This window comes from Pteropus medius, unplaced genomic scaffold (genome assembly GCF_902729225.1).
Source record: "Pteropus medius unplaced genomic scaffold, Ma_sr-lr_union100, whole genome shotgun sequence".
Taxonomy (NCBI): Eukaryota; Metazoa; Chordata; class Mammalia; order Chiroptera; family Pteropodidae; genus Pteropus; species Pteropus medius.
Genome location: NW_024356336.1, coordinates 1,294,596 through 1,313,745, shown reverse-complemented (window position 1 = coordinate 1,313,745; position 19,150 = coordinate 1,294,596). Strand labels below are relative to the sequence as shown.

At 47.2% G+C, this 19,150-nt stretch overlaps 1 protein-coding gene across 8 annotated transcripts in view; it reads right to left on the bottom strand.

Moving 5' to 3' along the window:
• Positions 1-19,150, bottom strand: part of CMKLR1 (chemerin chemokine-like receptor 1) — a 49,817-nt gene that overhangs the window by 14,930 nt on the left and 15,737 nt on the right. The window contains exon 1 of one of the 8 annotated variants that reach the window (XM_039861818.1): positions 14,476-14,646. The exons of the other annotated variants lie outside the window; for them this stretch is intronic. The gene's annotated coding sequence lies outside the window, so the exon portion shown is untranslated. Of the gene's footprint in view, positions 1-14,475; positions 14,647-19,150 lie in introns of those variants that run through there. 8 annotated transcript variants of the gene reach the window in all.

Genomic DNA, 19,150 nt, shown 5'->3' with positions numbered 1-19,150 from the left:
GGCCTCCTCCTTTCTCACCCCATGTCTATCAAATCCTACCTCTTTTGTCTCCTAAACAGCTCGCAAATCTTTTCCATCATTTCTGCTCACCTGGATGACTGCAATAGTCCCCTAACCAATCTCTTGCTTCAACTATGATTACATTTTCCACCTAGTAGCTGGAAAGATCTTTTTAAAATTCAGACCATATTGCATTTCTTCCTGCTTAAAAGTTCCCAGCTGTTCCTCTTGTCCTTAGAATAACACCAACTCCTTACCAAAGTCCCTTAAGGCCCAAGAGATATGGTCCCTGCCTACCCTAAAACTGAGTCAAGGCTTGACCCCAGCTATAGCCCCGACCCAGGGCCCAGGAAGCGTGCAAATTCCTCCTTGCAAACCCAATCCCACCACTTTGTTGCAGACCCAGCAGCCATTCTCAGCCACAAAAGGCCCCCAGCAAGAGTGTTTGGATGGACATTTCTCTTTCTAGGCCAGAAAGCCACTCAGGCCCCACAACAATGGGTCCAACATACAAACACTATGTGTCCTCCCAGCCACTCAGCTTGCATCCAAAGCCATCAGGCAGATAGCCTGTACCTCTCCCTATAAACACTGCCCCAAGTCCCTGGAGGTGGCCTGTAAACAAATTTTCTCCCTTGCTTATATCCCACCGGACTGGGCAGTCCAGCACCCCATTTGCTTAATCCCCTGAAGTCAGCCTTGAGTACACTCAGACAAATAATCCTGAGCTGTGTACACAGCGTGTCTGGAATGCGACAGGCAGGATTCATTTGAGCCACTCAGGATGTGGTCTGAGACGGCTGCCTGTGGTGGTCACCATCTCCCTAAGCCAGGAACCAGCCCATGGAATGAGCTGGATGTCCTACTCACAGTGCGGGCTTGGAGCCTGAACTCAGGGGCTCCTAAGTCCCCCTGAGAAGTTATTGTCTCAGCCCCTGCCCTCCTAAATCCAGGCCAGCACAGCCTACCTTCAGCCCTGAAGGCCAGGCTACACCTGATACTGTCTCAAAGCATGGCTTCTCTTCCTGGCATCTCGAGACACTTGGGAGGTGGCAGCCAAAGCAACTATCCCCATCAACAAGGCCCTGACCTGAAGAGCAAGGAGGCTGAGGACCAGGGTTGTCTGCTTCTGGAGCCCTTGTTTTTCCACCCCTAGGCTTTGTTCCCTCCCTCCCTCCCTCTCTGTTGCTCAGTCAGATTAACGAGAACTTCTCCAGGGCCCTGAAATTCACGCCAGAGCCCAGGCCGGAATATGAGACCCAGCCAGCCAGTCTGGTAAGGAGCTTCAAATTCTAGAATGTCAGGGCTAACTAATATTAACAATAACCACCAAAATGGCAATATTTTATCGAGCACCTACTATGTGTGCCAGGACGCTGAGAAGCACTCTATGTTCATCACCTCACATAAACCCCAGGGGATGGTGGCCATTATTATGCCCATTTTAGAGTTAAGGAAGCTGAGGCCCAGGGAAGTTAAGCATCTTACCCAAGATCACATGGCACTGAGAGGTAGAGGTGGGATTTGAATCCAGATTAAGAATCTAGTGCTCTTTTATACCTGGCAGGCTCTACTTGGCAAATGTTCTTAGATAAATCCCTGACCCTTTGGGGCCTTGGTTTCCTCATCTGTAAAACAAAGAGGTCGGAGTTGATGGTTTTAAAGGCCCCCTTCCAGCTTTAAAAATACCAAAGTTGGTATGGGCCAAGTGTCTGTCTATTCCCAGGCCCTTGCCAATAAAAATACAGCATGGTTCAGTGCCATGCAGTGTGACCTTGAAAAAGTTGCTTTATCTCTCTGAGATGTAGTTGAGCTACCCATGAAATGGCAATAATAAAATCTTTCTCTCAAAAAATCAGGAGGTCTAGATGAAGTGATCTTTTGGGACCCCTTACGGATCTAAGCTCTCTGGGCCAGAGATTCAAGATTAATTTATAAGCCTCCCCACCACCACCCCATGAGCAAGTCTGGGGTCATTGATGTGACAAGTTTGCCTCAGACTTGTGTCCTGCTCCAAGGTACTCAGTGACTAAAGGAGCCCACATTTGGGAGTCTAGTTTCAGAGGCCCTTCCTAGTTCAGTGACTATGGACAAATTCCCTCTCTTCTCCAAGCTTCAGTGTGCTCGTCTGTAAATTAGGGCTGATATTATTAGCCCCCTACTAGAATTAGTCGATTAGCATCTGTCTGAGCAAGTCATGAAAAGATGATGTGACACAGTGTCTGGTGCACAGAAAGTGCCCAGCAAATGTCCGTATAGAAAAATCGGATGATGATGTATTTGCAAGAAACAGCAGCATTCCTGTCCCACAGTGAGAAGCAAGCCAGGGTGAATACAGTTTGCAGATTTTGAATCAAAGCAAAGGGCTGTTTCCAGAAACCAACAGAGCTCAAAGATGAGCCTGGGGGCATGAGGGTTGTTTGGAAGCAGAGGAGGGATGGGAACCAGGCTGCAGCCAGCAGTTCCTCTCAGTCTCCTCCTCCCAGACCAGATGCTGGTCCGGCCGGATGAGGAAGCCATGGCTACTGCTCCTCCACCCTCAGGTCGGCCCCATCTCCCTTCCCAGCATCTCTACTTCCCCTGCGAGAGCCTCAGCAGGCCACTTTTCAACTTGATTAAAGCCCCTCTGTTGTCCCACCTCTGGGGCATTAAAGCATAACAAGGAAATGGCCCCTTCTGGGACACAGAGCTGGCCCAACATACTGTAGAGATGAAGGGAAGTGACGATGTGATGCACTTAGCAAAACGGCCAACCCCTTATAGGGTCTTAAACGAGGCCATGCCCCACTTATTCCCCTTTCACAGATGAGAGAACTGAGGTTCAGACAAGTTTCATAATCTTTCTCAGCAAGTGAGCACTGTGTAAAATAAGGAGCTCCAGGCTGGGCTTCTGGCTCCTCCTCTCCTGGTTTTCCCTGAAATCATGTTAGCACTAGGTTTTAATCTAGCTCCATCGCATGCAAGCTGTGTGACCTTGTCCAGGTTACCTCGCCTCTCTGAGCCTCGGACTCCACAACTGTGGCATCTATCTCTGGGAGTTGTGAATGTAACTGTGCAAAAGTTTCACTTCTTTACAATGACTTTTTCTCTTTTCTTTCTTCTTGATTCGAACTGGCCTCGTCTCGTCTGATAGCACCTGATAGCACCGTGACTCACTTGCTTCTTTTCTTTCCTTATCCTCCCACCTGTGCACGTACTGCATGACCACTCCTTAATCACGAAGCCCTTAGGACATCAGAATCTGGTCAGCATCAGTCTTAGGAACAAAGCCGCAGGCCTGTAGACCACAGAAACAGAGTTTCCATCAAACTAAAGATAAAATCTTGACCTCGGTTGTGTTTCAGCTCCAGACCCGTGAAGGCAGAATGTGACACCATGATTGACCCCATGACCTGATGCAATGATCAACTGCTTCCCTCCCTAGTCCCAACCAATCAGGAGAGCCCATGACCCCAACTCCCTTAGCTACTGTAACTAATAACTTTTCCCCTAGATAACTCATTTCCTAGAGGCCATTGAGGAGCCAGGTCTTTGAGCACTAGCTCACTGTGTCTCTGGGCTTGGAGCCCTTTCCTTAAACAGTAAATCTGTAATTTCTTTGCTGCAAATTCCTGTTTGTGTCTCATTTGGGTTTGATGCGTGCAGGCCAACAAACCTTCTTTAATGCAGTAACATGAGGATTCAATGAAATGAGGCTGGTGAAGTGCTTGACATCATGCCTGTCACAATCACAATTCTTATTACTATTATAGGAAAGGAGAAACTGGAAAACATGTTCCCACTGCTCCCTCAGAGGGGTCCCCTATTTTAAGGTCCAAGGAGGACTAGGCAGAGCACCAACCTTCTCTGGAACTGCTCAAAACAGGGTCTGACGTCAGGGAATGTTGGATAAATTGGAGACACCAAGAGGCTGCAGCATCAGGTCCCCTTCCCAGCTTTCCTCTCATGTCCCATCTGCTCGTCCCCTGAGCAGCACTTAGGCCCTGAGCACATCTGGCCTAGGACAGCCCCACTCAGGCCCCTCGCTGGCTGCCCAACAGCCCCATTCATTCCAGGCCATCTCGTTCCGGAGACTTCTTGGCTGCAGCCTGGAACATTCTCCTCCATGGCCCTGTCGTGGGAGGAAATGTGCTCAGCATGGGCCTGGGGTTCCAGGAGTGCGGTTTGGCACCTTTGCCTGGGAGAGGTCAGAAAACAGAGGCCCTACTGGAGGACAAGGGAGGGTGAGAGAGGGCAGGATGAGGCCTCTCTTAGACAGGCTGACTCCAACTCTCCGGGAAGCTGAGAAACTTCCAACAAGGTGGCCTTGACATTCGGCTAATGGAAAACTCAGAAGGATTCCCTCTGGTGCCCTGATCCTCCTGTCTTCCTTCCTCCATCCTTACAAGAAATATTTATTAAACATCTATTATGTACCAGGCACAGATCTGGGTCCTGGGGATACAGCAGGGAACACAAGGACACATCCTTGGAGGGGGCTGGCATTCTCAAGGGGGCGGAAAGGGTAACAAACAGATTTTTAAAATGCATCATAAAGAAGGGAAACGCCTCTGGAGCCAGACTGCCTGGGTTTGAATCCCTGCTCTGCCACGCACCAGCTGTGTGACCTTGGACAAGTCACCATTCATCTCTGTAACAGTATTCCTAACTGAAAAATAAGGGTGATAATAGCTCTTCCCTCACAGGGTTGTTACGAGGACTAAATGAGTTTCCATCGGTCATGTTTCTAAGTATACGTGGTTCACTAGAAGCACTATGTAAATGCTGAAAAATAAAATGAATGTAATGGCAGGTGAGGACATGTGCTACAAATAAAATATGAAGAGGAATGGGACGTAGAGATAGGAGGGCTATTTTGGGTAGAGTGCTCAGAGAAGGCCTCGCTGAGAAGGTAACCTTTGAGTAGAAACCTGAAAAAAGGGAGAGAAAGGCCTGACTATCTGATAGGAGAGAGCTCCAGGCAGTGGGGACTGCAAGTGCAAAGGCCCTGAGGCAGGCACAGGTTTAACGGGTTGAGGAAACAGCATGGATCCCTGTGTTCAAACATCAATTGAAAAAGCAGCTCATGGGCATCTTCTAAGTGCCACACTTCTCACTAGATGCTGTGGGAGTCCGATGGCCCAGTCTCTATCCCCACATGAGGGAGGCGGGTACAGGAAAAGATCATGGCATGGTCAGTGCTTGGAGATGTCCCCTAAAGTCCAGACTTCCAGCAAACTGGCCATACTGGGCCTGCATTACAGACTGGTTGAGGTTCTCCTCAGTCCCCATCCCTCCATATTATCTCCTTGATGCTGGGCCAACGAGTCAGCTGCAGTCCACCACAGAGCTTGCCTTGTGTCATTGCTATTATAGAAATAAGAGCATCCTGGTGACAGAAAGATGAACCAAGTCATTCTCATTTTCAGCTTTAATGAGAGAGCATGAATGTCTTTGGGGAAAGTGAATAATGTCACTACATTAGTCATTCATGTCTCCTGCCTGGCCTTATAAGTTGCTGAATTTGTGGCCCTGGTTCTGTACAAAGCAGAGATGGTGGCTGGGTGAATCAGGGAAGCTTCTTAGAGAAGGTGATATTTGAGCTGAGCCTTGGTGGGTGCAAAGCCTTTACTAAATAGAGCTGAGCACTCAACTCTGGAGCACGGCTGCCTGTGTTTAACCTTGGCTAGCTGTGGGGTCTAAAGAGAATCATTTATCTGCCCTATGCCTCTGTTTCCCTATCTGTAAAGTGTGGGAAACAGTGCCTCTTACATAGAACTGTTCTGGGATTAAATAAGGCGCTTAGACTAGATCCTGGCTCTTGTTATCTCACTATTGGTGAAAAACAAAAGGCTAAATGCATGTACCGCGATAGGAGGTGGGGGTGGGGAGTGGGGGGGTGGGGGTGAAATTGCATGTGGCCATGTGTGCAATACTGAAAGCGCTCAGGAGCTCAGGGAGAGTGTGCCTATAGAGGAAAAAGCCTTGGCCTGGAACCAGAACAAGGGTTATTGGCGAAGATAAGCTGCCCAGGAGGAGGAGGAAGGGAGGCCCCTAAGGTTGTAGACACTGATTCTCCATCCCACTTTGGCCAAACTCTGGTGAGGGGTCTGGCAGCCCAACCTGAGACCATGACCCCAGGAGGAACAGGGACCTGCAGGGAGGGGGGGGGACTCTGCAGGGAAGCCCCAGCTGGAGTCAGGGAGGCTTCCACTGAGAACCCTGAGGGGAGGTTTAACACAGAATTGCTCTCCAAGAGGAGGTCAGGCTGGTTTCATAAAGTCAACATGGCTTTTTTTTTTTTTTTTTTTTTTTAACAGCCAGCCAAGATGGAAACATGAGTAGGAGCCCAGATCCTAATTTCCGTTTTTGGGTTTCTGCACACCACATCCCTTTCCTTCACTGCTCCCAGGGACCTGATGGCTCCCCACCATGTGAACACTGCTCTTGCNGATAGATAGATAGATAGATAGATAGATAGATAGATAGATAGATAGATAGATAGATAGATAGATAGATAGATAGATAGATAGATAGATAGATAGATAGATAGATAGATAGATAGATAGATAGATAAACATCTTCTGTCCTTATCACAGGGTTTCCAAGCATCCCAATGGGCTGACAGCTCCTTTCACTACAAGGATGCGACAAGTATTTAAGCAATGTCCCTTCCTGTCCCTCTGACTTCCCTTATGTCTCACCAGCAAGACTTTTCCGTGGGGACTCAGAAGCCTTTAGCTGGTCATGGTGTCCCCGGGTACAGCCTTGGGGTGAGGGGAACCGAAACTGAGAAACTGGAAATGATGACATTGACCTCCACTTATCAGGCGCCAACAGCACACTCAGTGCCTCTACTCAGAGCAAACCTTCGAAGTGGGTATTTTCATTTTCATTTGGCAGATGGGGAAACGGAGGCACAAAGAAGCAAGCCCACTACCTCAAGATCTCATAGCTAGGAAGGGGCAGAGATGACATTTGAACCTGGGCTGTTCTGACACCACAGCCCACATGCTCAGTCACTGTGACTGCCCTCAGTGTTCTGTGACTTGCCCACGAAGGACCTCACTAGGAGTAGAACCCTGCATTCATGCACCCACTGACCCCATCAGTGTAGAGGGTTGGCAGGATTGCAGGGCAATCCCACCTCGAAGAGCCCTCAGAGACCCAACTCACCCACCTCTGGATGGCAGATGGCACACACCAGCCTCTAGGGCAGGCAGGAGGCTGCAGAGGCCTGCCCGGCCAGGTGGACCCGTGAGAGATCCTGGAGCCCTGAGCCGCCCTACCTGCACCCCACCCAGGCAGCAGCCCCAGGCATAGGCGCCCTGGGGCATTCAGGCAAGTCTGGCGCCTTGGAATTCTCTGGCTCCAGCCCAGGCAGCTGATGAAAGGCCTGGTGCTACTGCCAGCAACCAGGTCAGAGGGAATGTGAGATCCCATCCTGTTCCCAGGCACCGGGGGAAGAGAGACAGGCTGCCCTCCTCCTCAACCCTACCACTGCACTGTCACCTTTCCCAAAGAAAAGCTCAAGCCTTGCCCCAGGAAGGGTCTTGCTGGGAAAACTGCTCCCCACCCTCAATGAAAAAACAGTTGGTTGAAGCCCAGAGGAAATTCCAGAATCCTGAAAGCTGTTGCTGGAGAGGCTTTAGGATCGAAGAGTCTGCCACAAGTCATAGAAAAAGAAAAGCGGCTCAGTGCCGCCGGGAACCAAGCCCCACGAAGCTGCGGCAAAGCCAGGCGCAGATGCCAGCCCAGCCTCTCGCTTACTGAGTAAACTTGGGTCGCATAATTGTCTCCCCACCTGCAAAGTGAGTCAGTGGAAAGATTGCATGAGATCACATCTGAAGGGTGTACGAGATGACCAGTCATCCTAGTTTAGGGGAGTCCTGAGATGCTGGACTTTCAATGCTCAAATCAGAATGTTCTAGGCAAATCGAGACAGGTTGGTCACCCTTCCTGTACGGAGCCCAGCAAAAGTGCCATCTACTGCTGGAGTCAGTCAGATAATGCCGAGTTTGAATCTTAACTCTGCCATCATAAACTTTGTTGTTGTTTTTTTTATAATTCAATTAATTTGACAAATCTTTATGGTGTGCCAGGCACTGCGCTAAGCATGGGAACGCTATAAAAAGCAAAGTGGGCAAAAAACGGAGCCGGGTGGGGCTTACTTCGTGGTGGGGGGAGACAAGCATAAGTCATCATCACTCAGACACAGGGAAGGGCTGCCCTTTGCCTTTCAGAGCCCTAGTGTCACCTCAAAACGGAGGTGGGGGCCCTCTACCTGGGACCTCCCCACGGGCCTCCCCTGAGCACTGGAGTCAGTGCTCAGAAATAAAATAAACAGAAACAACCTCTCTCTGGGTTCGGCCATTTTCCGGAACAGGTCGTCCCTCTTTCTTCTCCCACACCCCCACTGCAGAACTTCTAGAAAAAACCATCAAGTCATTAGAAAGCTCTTCCTTTTTTGGTGAAACTGAACTAGAGCAACCTGCCGCTTTCACCTCCAGCCTGCTTCAGTTGCCTGTAGTCACACGAAATAAGTGACCACCCCCTTCCCCTGGCAGCGGCTGGCCACTTCCTCACTTGAACCTCCCGCCAGCACTTCCTCTGTATTATTCTTAACCCCTTGCCTGCTGGCCCCCTACCAGGTGGGACCGCTCTCCCTGGGAAGGGCAGGGGTGCCACAGGATGTTTTGTTCTTGCAGATTTGTCTATATATTGGCTTGGTCCAGGAAGGAGGCGGAAAAAATCTCAAAAGAGGCTCACAAACCCAGGGGAACATAAATTAAGAGGGAGAGTGAAAGAAGGAAGGGAAACGTGGGTGGGGATAGAAAACGGAGCCAAGGCCGAGGGGAAAAATGCAGACGATAAGTAATGTCCTAAATACTTAACAAGGGTGGGCCACACAGCGGACTCCCAGACGCCCAGTCTGGAAAAGGGAAGCCATTTACCCTGGCTAAAAACAAACCCTCTAGGGAATGACAAGCCCTCCGAGGGCCAGCAGCAGAAAGACATTCTCTAGAGGTCCCTGTAGGGAGCACACAGTGTGATGTGGTGATCAGCATCCTCAGTGACATCCTGACCACAGACACAGTCTTGAGGTTTCAAGAGGCATCCAAACACTAGCTGCCTGAACACAACATGCCTCTCCATAAGCTGGTGACACTGCCCCAAATGGCAGTTTAATAAGAGCCACATTTTTTCCTAGATGTGACGGGGAAGGAGTGACTATGTCTTTCAGTCTAGACATCCAAGTTTATGCATTACTGGCTTAATCTGAAGACATTTCTAGAACATTTAGCAGAGGGCCTGAACTAGGTGGCCTTCACGGCGCTCTCTTTGACATCGTTTATCTGAACTGGCATCTTCGTGTTTTTAGCAGCGGTAAGCAGGACACTATTCGCTATAGCAAATGCTAGAACCCAGCCGTGTTCTCCACCAACTGGCCACAGGCCCGGGGCATCATTATGCTCACTCCCTGACACTTGTTTGTCTGTTACCATGTTCTGTGGAAACAGGATGCTAACATGGAACTCATGACCCATGTCATGACGGTTTACACCTCTTGTCCCAACGTACTTATTAGGAGAGTCCCTTTCACTCTCAAAGTGCCCTCATTTGGATAAGAAACCACATGGTTTCCCTACTCACGGATCACCCACTCCTCTGCCCCAGAGGGAGGAATAGAAGCTCCTGATATTGACCTCACTCACCCACCTATGCTGGGCCCTGTGCTGAGAACTTGCCTGTGTCCTTAAATTCTCAAGGGCCCTGTTGATCCCCATTGGCAGATGAGAAAACTGAGGCCACAGAAGCCAGGGCTATTATTTAAGAAGGTAGCCACACGCTAGGCACCTACGTCAGGAATTTTCCAGAATTTAGATACTTGTTGGCACAGGCACAGCTACTCTCTTCACCTCTATTCCATAGATGTAAAGACTGAGCCTTAGCTCACAGATAAAAGAGGGGCCTGCCAAGGCCCTGGTGGTTTCAGCCCAAACGCCCATATTTCAGAGTCAGCTTTCTTCCGTCCAGGCTCATGAGCCGTAGGCCCTTGGGCAGGTGGCTTATTCTCTGTGAGCCCAGGTTCCTCTCAACTGTAACCTGGGAGTGAACCTGGCCACTACCTTCTGTTGTTGAAGGACAACCACCTACTGAGAGTGCCTTGGAAGGCTCAAGGCACGTCCAGGTGTCACATACTATTGGGTGGACGGGGAGCAGAAGTGAGACTAGAAAGTGGACCCTGCAGCTCAACCCCAGTATGTTTCTTCCCAGGAACTTCACAACCCTCAGTGGAAACAGCTGCATACGTTTTGGGGCCTGGTGCAAAGTGAACACGTGGGCTCCTTATTTAGAGAACATTACGAATTTCAAGACGGCAGCTATAGAGCATTAAGCCCAGCACTGGCCCTTCTGAGGCTCGTGTGGCTGCCCTGGTCACATGTCCATGAAGCTGGCCCTGCCCCTCAGCGCTGGGGGATTTGAGAGAAGAGTCCTCTTCACTCTAGGCCCCAGGAGGGCAGGGGCTTGATGGAGGGGGAGGCAGTGATCTCAGTGGGGAGGAGGGAAGCTGAGAGGGGGACAGAGAGAGGGCAGAAGGAAGGGAGGATGACACCACGCTGTAGACAGACCGAAATGGGAGGATAGAAGGGCAGTGGAGAAAACGGAGGGAAGAGGAGACAGAGAAATATGGGGGAGAGGGACAAGGACAGGTAGGAATTCAGAAGAGAGAGAATGACAGAAACAGAGACACAATGACAGAGAGAGTGACGGAAACAGCAAAACTGCAAGAGCGGGAAATAAAGACAAAGGCAGCGCAAATACGAAAAACTCAAGAGACAGAGAGACAAAGAGGAAGGGGAAGAGGGACCTTTAGCCTGACTCGTGAGAAAGTTCAGGAGGACCTGAGGGATCCCCCTCCCCAGAGTGGGCAAAGAAACAGCCTCATGAATGGTCATCCTTCTGAGGAGGCCCAAAGCAGCTTGGAGAGTAGAGGGTGTGGGGCGTTTTCTGTTTATTTCCACACATGTCTAAGAGCACAGTAAGGGTGGCCCTGGGGGATTTCCAAAACTCCCGAAGAGCGAGGGGCCAGGTGTGACCCCAGTGGAAATATGAGGGGCCTTTGCTTTGAGATGGAAAGACAGAGCTACATGGTAACTGGTTACCGCATGCTGACCAGAATATGTGATGGGAGCTTGTCAGTGTCTTTGGTTAATATTAACAGGAAATGGTAAGTGTTTTTTAACACACAATCAATTTGGTGGTGGGGTCGGGGCAGTGCTTAGAGAGGTCCTGGCAGGGAAAAGACTGGTTAAAAGCCCTATCAGTTTTCAGTCATTATCTTCTCTAGAGGTTCTCTCTGTCCGTTGGATATTAGCCTCAAGGAGAGCCCACAAAAATATATTGTTTTCCTGCAAACGCTTCTCCAAGGGTTCAAGGGTTCTCTTGGAATGATATGGCAAGTCCACTATGAGACAATAACTGGACCACCCACAGGGGGCCACAGGAACACATCCCAGCCACCAGGATGACATGGATACTAGAGAGAGAAGTGGGCCCTGCATAAACTCCAAACGAGACCCTCTCAGGCTGGCTCAGAGTGGACTGAAAGGAACCTTCTCCTGTGACATGGAAGAAGCTGGAGTCGGGTAAAGCTAGGTTTAAAATCCCAAATGTGTTCATGCGATGGTCAAAGAGATAATGGCGACGAAGGACATGAACATTAGAGTTTACAATAATACTTCATAATAGCACTTACTATTAGCCTCATGGGTATCTATTCACAATTCTAATTTGGCTTTTTTAATTTAAAATTTTGACTAGGCAACACAACTCTGTCTATTTAGGATGTTCTAGACAATCGAAAATTATAAAAAAGTTACAATGCAAATTCTATATCTACTCTGCCACCACCCAACCACTCCTCACTGCACCCATCAACCCTTATTAGTTTCTCATGTCTCCTTCCAGAGTTTCTTTAGGCAAATACAAATGCATATCCTAATTTCACTCCTGTTTTGCATAAAAAGTAATAAACTATACACGCTGATTTGCAACTTGTCTTTCTTACCTAACGATATATCTTGGAGATGATTTCCTATCAGTATATAAAAAAAGAATCTAACCTTTTTGATATCTGCATAGTATTCCATGTCGGATTTGCCATCATTTACTTAACCAGTCTCCTGGGGGTGGGTATTTGGCTTGTTTCCAGTCCCTTCCTGTTACAATTCAGCATCATGTATGTGTTATAATGTTACAATCAATCATTCTATGTATCATTTTTCACTTATTCTTAATAGTATCTGGGGCTCTCGAGCCCTATCATTTATGATGAGCAAGCAAGTTTTAAGCCCCGCCCCTTTGTACTGGCTATGCTCTCTTTTAATCCATCAAGAAAATATTTCAGAGCCACTTAGACCATCAATCTCCACAAAGCCAGGGCCATGGCTATGGTACAAAGTTTTACAGAAAGTCATGGAAACTTGGTTCTTAATCCAGCTGCAACAGCTGTTGCAACTCCTGGTCCTCAGTTTCCACATTTATCAAAGGTAGATAACAATAGTTCACAGGACCATTGTGGGGATCAGGGATCAGGAATGAATTCTGCGGGTGAATGAAACTATCTACAATGTGAGGAAGGCAGGTTTATGCCCAAAGCTCCTCATCAACCCCAAAGGGTAGAGCTGGATCCTGTGCGTTCCCAGAAAAGAAGCCAGTCAGACTGGAGGAGGCAGGCTCCATAGAGAAAAGGGCAATGACAGGCCAGCTGGCAGGTTTCCGGTGTTGTCCCTGATCTCAGAGGCCGGAACCTAAGCCGGTAAGGAGCCATGTTCTGGATCCAGCATGGGAGTGATGAGCAGCCTCAAGCAGCCACCAACTCAAAGTTCTTTTCTGTTTTTATTCTGCTTCCAAATAAAGCACTGATCGCACACCCAGAGTTTGAAGAAACCTCTCCCCTCGGTGAACTGGCCATAGCCTTCCCGGCCCCTCAGAAAAGGATCCAAAGTAATTTTCCACCCATTGCTCATGAAACAAATCCTGGCCAGGGACAGGGTGCCACCAAGCAGGAGTCTTCATCTCCCTCTTTACAGCACTCACCTCTTCCCAACTCGCCTCCCCAAGAGCGGGCCCCAAGTAGCTGACAGAGGAGACTTTGTCTCTCTCCTCCCTGCTTCTCTGCTGGTGCATGTTTCCGAAGGCCCCGCCCCTGCAGTGCATAGCCAAGATCAAAGACCTTAGAAACCACCGAGATGCCGAGCCATGAGAACCATCACCGTCAGCCCTCAGGGTCCTTCACGTCCCTCGCTTCACCCCAGACACCCAACAGCCCTGATTACCACCCCCGCCTTACAGTTGAGGAATCACCTCTGAACATAGCCAGCTCCCAGAAGGAGGAAGCCACCAAGAACCCAGCCAGCACCTGGGGCCTCGAGGACCCTTCTACTGGGGATGGGTAAGTGCTTAGTTTTGCCCAAAGATGTTCCACTCAAGCTCAGGAAGGTGACAGCTGGCTCAAAGCACTGGCTACAGAAGAAAGGAAGGCAGAGAGAAGAGGCAGAAGAGAAGGGGTCACAGGAGCAGGCAGTGCATAGAGAAGACAGGGGCCAACCAGCCAGCCTTTGACCTGGCCCCTCACAGTGGCCTTGCTCTGCACCCCAGGTTGGGGGGACAGTTCAGGACCCCATGAGCTTTGGAGTTCCCAAGAAACTTGAGTTACCGAAGATGCCCCCAGAATTTCCGTAACACCCTACGGAAGAAACAAGCTGGCCACTAAGACTCTTAGTGGAGCCAGATGTCATCCAGAGAGGTCTTTCAGAAGGTTCCAGAAACTTATCACTGCCTGGGCCAGGGGCACCTGGGATGTCACCCCTGCATCCTCACAACCACCTGAGAGAGTGCTAACACAGTTCCAGTTTTCAAGAACACACCTGCCAACAAGGTGAAACAACTTGCCCAAAGTGCCTCAGCAAGAAGGCAGAAAGTGGCAGAACCTCTCACTCAATTCACTCCATCACTAGAGACAGGGACAGCTGGTGACAAAATAGCAAACATCATACACTTACTGAGCACTTGGCCTGAGCTGAGCATGTTCCTTATGTGGACTCCCAATTCCAACTTCCCTAATTCCAGATTCTTTCCTTTAAACAACCGGCTGTGGTGAATATCAAAAAAATAAACTGATTAAAAGAGTAAAAAAAGATTTATCTTCCCCTGTCCCCACCTCAAAAACCTTGTGAAGTAGTATCATTTCTCATTTTATAGATGAGAAAACTAAGCCCACCTAGCTAGGAAGTCAAGGAATATGAAGCCAAGAAGTTGGACTCTAAAAACTCTGAGCATTCCACCACCCTGCCTCCCCAGGCACACTCTGATGAGATGTGCTTCTCCCCACAACAACTCGGCCAGCACTACCCTATCCTTTCCAGTGGACTCTCTAGTCCCTGCACAAAGAAGTAAGGGGTGCCCATGAGTGAGAAGATATAGTTTTACCAGTTCAGCAGAGGGTAACAAGGACCCCAGGCTCCTTATCCAAGACACAGGACACAGCCAGGTTTACCAAATCTGTCTCCAGGCTCTATAAGAAAGCGGCAGGCAGGCAAGCGGGCAGTGTAGACAAGGGGTGTGCCAAGATTGCGACACTCGCCTCCACAGCCTGCACTGTCTCTCTGAGCTCTGCTGATACATAACTTTGTTACATTTAAAAACAAAAAAAAAAAAAGAAGTCAACCCAATTCCGGCCACTCCATCTACAAGCATGGGGAGGAAGAGAATGGCCTAAGTGGAATTGTGAGGAAGTCGGCACTACAAACTTCTCATATGGAACTGACTCAGTAACTTCCTGTCCTCAGGTCCAGTGGCAGGGGAGGCTGCTGCTTGCTTTCATGCAAGGAGATCCCTGGCCAAAAGTCTCCTTATGTTTACAGTGCCTGAGCATCCACCATCACGAACACTCTCTGCTGGCTTAAGGTGCCATGCTCACAAACGCCCAGTCTTGCAAGCCATCATCAGTTGCAAGCACCTCAGTGTGAAAGTGTTGATTGCTTTGGTTTTCAACTGGACATCTGGATGAGAACAGGCTTCTGAGGGAATAGGGCATGAGACTGATAAATTTTGATTGAGCTATCAAAGATACAAGATAGCCCTAATTGGAGTAGGGAGGTTCTGTGGCCTAGGTAAAGTGGAAAAGCCTGGAAATCATCGAAGAGGAAGGAAGGTGGGCTCTGGAGAAGGGGGCCAAGAGAATAGGAATAGCCTTTGTGCTATACAGGAAAGCATAGCGCTAGGTGTCAGGAGTCTGTCTCCCTTCATTATGAGCTGTGTGGCCTTAGGCAACCAACTAACTTTTCTGAGCTTCAGTCTCTGAGCCCCATCCTAGACAAGAAAATATGGCTGCTAATAGGTTGGGGGTTGAGTGGAAGGGGGCATTTAAAGAATTCAATCTCGAGCAGCCAGGAGTTTCAGTCAAGATGACAGAGAAGGTAAATGTTGTGCTTGCCTCCTCCCATGACCACATTAAAATTACAACTAAATTATAGAACATTCGGCCTGGAGAACCATCTGAAGACTAGCTGAACAGAAGATCTATAACTTATAATATAAAGAATAAGCCACCTTAAGACTGGTAGGAGGGGCAGAGATGTAAGAACCAGGAGGGATAGTTCAGTTGCAGAGGTTCTCCCTAAAGAGTGAGGGGTCCCAGCTCCGACCAGGCTCCCCAACTCGGAGTACCAGGGCCAGGAAGAGAAACACCGACAATATCTGGCAATGAAAATCAGTGGGGATTTCACCCACTAGATGAAACAAAAGGCTGTGGGAAAACCGGACATCCTCTTAAAGGGCCCACGCACAGATACACACCCTGGGCTCTAGTTAAGGGACAGGGTCTCAGGAGGTGCCAGAGACATACGGGGAAGACTGAGTTGCATGGCTTTAGCGTGAGGGCTAAAGAGACTGCTTCATTATCCCTGTGTTGAGCCCTCTTCTTTCCTATGTTGAGCCCTCTTCCAACATAGCCAAATGGGAACCTGCATTGTCATGGTAAACTTCGCTCGCTCTGCCTTGGTGACTCCCTGAGACTCCACCCCTCCCAACCCATGCACCACTCAGAAGCTTTTTCAGTAACTGAGACATACAGGAAGCCAGCAGGCAACAGCAGACCTTTGGGTGCCTGGGCCCTTTGCCAAGCCACCCCAGGCCTGGTACTGATGGCAGCCGGCCTCGGTTCATAGCATGGCCTCTCCCATCTGCCTCCAGGTCCAGCACAGGCAGCGACTAACTATGAATTGTTTTGTAGCTTCTACCAGGTAGCCCCGAGCCAGTCACAAGCAGCAGCTGAGCTTGACCAGCACAGGAGCCCTTCCCAGGAGGCCCTAAAACCAACACACCCAGTGGCCAGCTTCAGACCACAACAGAACACCACCCAATTAGCCCCACAAGCAGCACTCCCAAAAGATGATCTCGGCAGGCTCCAGAGCCTAATGGGGCAAATCCCACTCCAGGGAGTCAGGGAGAGTCCTAAACAAGATGAACAAGATGAACCCAAAGAAGCCCACACCAAGGCACATCATAATTAAAATCACAAAAATTAAAGACAAAGAGAGAATCGTAAAAGCAATAAGAGAAAAGCCATTGGTTAGCTACAAGAGAGCTCCCATAAGACCGTCAACTGATTTCTCAATAGAAACTTTCCAGGCCAGAAGGGATTGGTGCAAAATATTCAAAGTGATGAAAAGCAAGGACCTACAACCAAGACTACTCTACCCAGCAAAGCTATCATTTAAAATTGAAGGAGAAATAAAGAGCTTCCTAGACAGAAAAAAACTAAAGGGATTTATTACCACCAAACCAGTATTACAAGAAATGTGAAAGGGACTTCTTTATGAAGAAGGGGATAGGGCATAAAGATGAATAATAAAATGGCAATAACTATGTACCTATCAATCACTCCAAACGTAAATTGATAAACTGCTCCAATCAGAAGAGATAGAGTAGGTGAATGGATAAGAAAGCAACACCCATACATATGCTGTCTACAAGAGGGTTAGGGTTAGGGTTAGGGTTAGGGTCAAGGTTGTGTTAGGGTTAGGCTTGTGTCTTCAGATCAAGACACACACAGACTGAAAGTAAAGAAATGGAAAAAGATATTTCATGCAAATGGAAATGAAAAATATAGCTGGGGTAGCAATACTTATATCAGACAAAATAGACTTTAAAACAAAGGCTAACACAAGAGACAACGAAGGATATTTCATAATGAGAATGGGATCAACCCAACAAGAGAACATAACCCTTGTAAACATTTATGCATCCAATATAGGAGCACCTAAATACATAAAGCAAGTATTGAATGACATAAAGAGAGAGATCGACGGTAATACAGTCATAGCAGAGGACTTTAACGTCACATTGACACCAATGGACAGATTTGCGGACAAAACATCAACAAGGAAACAGCAGCCTTAAGCGACACACTAGACTAGATGAATTTAATTGATATTTTTAGAGCATTTTACCCCACAGCAGCAGAATATACATTCTTTTCAGGAACACACAGAACATTTTCAAGATAGACCACATGTTAGGCCACAAAACAGGTCTTAATAAATTTAAGAAGACTGAAATTATATCAAGAATCTCTCCGACCACAATGGTATCAATTACAAAAAAACCAAAAACCTGAAAAACACACAAACACATGAAGGTTAAATAACATGCTACTAAACAATGAATGGGTTAAAAGTAAGATCAAGAAAGAAATCTAAAGATACCGTGAGACAAATGAAAACAAAAACACAATAACCCAAAGTCTATGGGACACAACAAAAACAGTCCTAAAAGGAAATTCATAATAATACAGGCCTATCTCAACAAACAAGAAAAATCTCAATTAAATAACCTAACTTAACACCTAAAGGAACTAGAAAAAGAATTTCAAACAAAGCTCAAAGTGAGTAAGAGGAAAGAAATAATAAAGATCAAGGCAAAAATAAACAAACTAGAATAAAAAAATACAAAAGATCAATGAAACCAAGAGCTGGTTCTTTGAAATGATAAACAAAATTGATAAACCTTTAACTAGACTCATCAAGAAAAAAAAGAGAGGACTCAAATAAATAAAGTCAGAAATGAAAGAGGAGAAGTAACAACTGACACCACAGAAATACAAAAGATTATAAGAAAATACTATGAGCAATTATATGCCAACAAATTGGACAATCTGGAAGAAATGGATAAATTCTTAGAAACACACAATCTTCCAAGACTGAAAAAAAAAAAACAAAACAGAAAATCTGAACCAACTGATTACTACTAACAAAATAGAATCAGTAATCAAAAAACTGCTAATGAACAAAAGTCCTGAACCAGACAGCTTTACAGGTGAATTTCACCAAACAGTCAAAGAATTAACACCTGGCCGTCTCAAGCTTTCCAAAAAAATTCAAGAAGATGAAAGGCTCTAAACCTCATTTTATGAGGCCCTTATCACCCAGATTCTAAAACCAGACAAAGATAATACAGAAAAAGAAAATTGTAGGCCAATATCCCTTATGAACATTGAAGCAAAATCCTCAACAACATATTAACAAACCAAATTCAGCAATGCATTAAAAATATCATACACCATGCTCAAGTGGGATTTATTCCTGGGATGCAAGGTTGGTTAATATCAATTAACATGATACACCACATAAACAAAATGGAGGATAAAAATCATATGATCATATCAATAGATGCAGAAAAAGCATTTGACAAAATCCAGAACCCATTTATGATAAAATAAATAGCCTCTCAGCAAAGTTAGAATAAAGGGTACCATACCTGAACATAATAAAGGCCATATATGACAAACCCACAGCTAACATCATATTCAATGATGAAAAGCTTAAAGTGTTTTCCTTAAGATCAGGAACAAGACAAGAATGTCCATTTTTACCACTTTTATTCATATGGTATTGGACTGGATTCCTAGCTACAGCAGTCAGACAAGAAATGGAAATAAAAGGCATCCAAATTAGAAAGATAGAAGTAAAACTGTCATTATTTGCAAATGACATGACACTATATATAGTAAACCCTAAAGATTCCACCAAAACCTATTAGAACTGAAAAATGAATTCAGTAAAGTAGAAGGATACAAAATTAATATTCAGAAATAGTTTCCACA